Raw genomic sequence first — 1,481 nt, forward strand, 5'->3', positions numbered from 1 at the left:
TGTGTACGTGTTGTCAAAGTTGGACCATCTTATTTCTGGGCCAAACATTTTTCTTACATTTCTGGTCGCACATAACTGGGCTAAAGCAGTCTGAGAGGTGGTGGGGAAGAGGTTTGTTTGCCTAGCTCAAGTTGCCTGATTGAGGTTTTATTCTAGCAGCAATAAAAACATAAAATTCACTAATCATTTTGACATATGTGATTCACCAAAACAATATTATAATTTAATTTAGAAAGTCAATGGACTTAATAAAGTGAAAATAAGCACATAGAGAGGTGGTTCATATATAAAGCAGGAGAGTACTTTCCCAATATAAGTTGTTTCCAAAATTTAAGGATAATTTGAAGTTTCATACTTGCAAGTTTACAAATATGTGTCATGAATGAAATTATTTAGAGGAACTGAAATGGAATAGTTTACTGTGGCTGGAAAATAGCCAAAATTTCTGTACTTTTACTTACAAGAAATTTAATGTTAAAGAAAATTGTGTGTTTTACAGAAAAGAAATGTGAATTTTTGTTGCACTTGTCTACATTGTTGTTTTTAGGCCGAATATATACAGCATGCTTTACCTTGTAAATATTATCACAACATTATAGTTAGGGTGACCATATGGAACACTTGGTGAGTGAAAGTGGCACTGTTAGTAATTATATCTGGACAATGAGCATAAACTGGAACTGTCTCCATTAACTCTTGGTACAAATAGGAGGGAGATACTTACACTGTTTTCAGTTTCTGCACTTTCAAACTTCTGAAGTTTACTAGTGCCCAATTGACTTAGGCAGACAGAACAAGACCATTTTCACAGAACATTCAGACATTTTGTTTGTATTTTTAAAGCTGTCTTCCTTTTTGGTAGAGTGGAAGCAGACAGAAAGAAGACCTGTCACTGTCACCCTATCTCTGTCACCATCTGCAGTGTGATGGGTGTTTCTAAATTAGGAAGTCATGCCTCCCCTCCTAAAACTCCACCTGAAAGTTTCTTTTATTTTCAAAATAGAACAGAGGTTGACCCCAAAATTATGATCTATGAAAAAAATCCTCATTTGTTGCTGTTGTTTGGAGGTGTTTTATTGGTCAAGAGTGGTCCGGTTGGCTGTAGTATTCAGTGTCCTAGCTCATAGTTCTCTGTTGCTTGATTGCCTGGATGTTCTGTTAAGGAAAATCAAGTAAATTGTGTTCTTTAAAAACTTAAACCTTTTGTGCCTTCCAAGTATATACCTTCCTTTTACCCTTACTTGCTCACAGTGCTACTTTCCATGGTAACTTATTTATTATTATTTCTATTTCCTGATTTTTACAAGAGAACCAATAAAAAGTATATCTTGTAATATCATTTTGTGCCACTGTTATCAGCTTTTGATACTGAGACTTGAGATTGCCAGTTCTTACCCTTCTTGCTTTGACTTTGCTTCCGTATGTTTAGCAGAGAAAATAAAGTGGAAATACCAATATGACCACTGTTGGGACACCATCCC

Source organism: Propithecus coquereli, unplaced genomic scaffold (assembly GCF_000956105.1).
Source record: "Propithecus coquereli isolate 6110/MARCELLA unplaced genomic scaffold, Pcoq_1.0 Scaffold591, whole genome shotgun sequence".
NCBI classification, from domain to species: domain Eukaryota; kingdom Metazoa; phylum Chordata; class Mammalia; order Primates; family Indriidae; genus Propithecus; species Propithecus coquereli.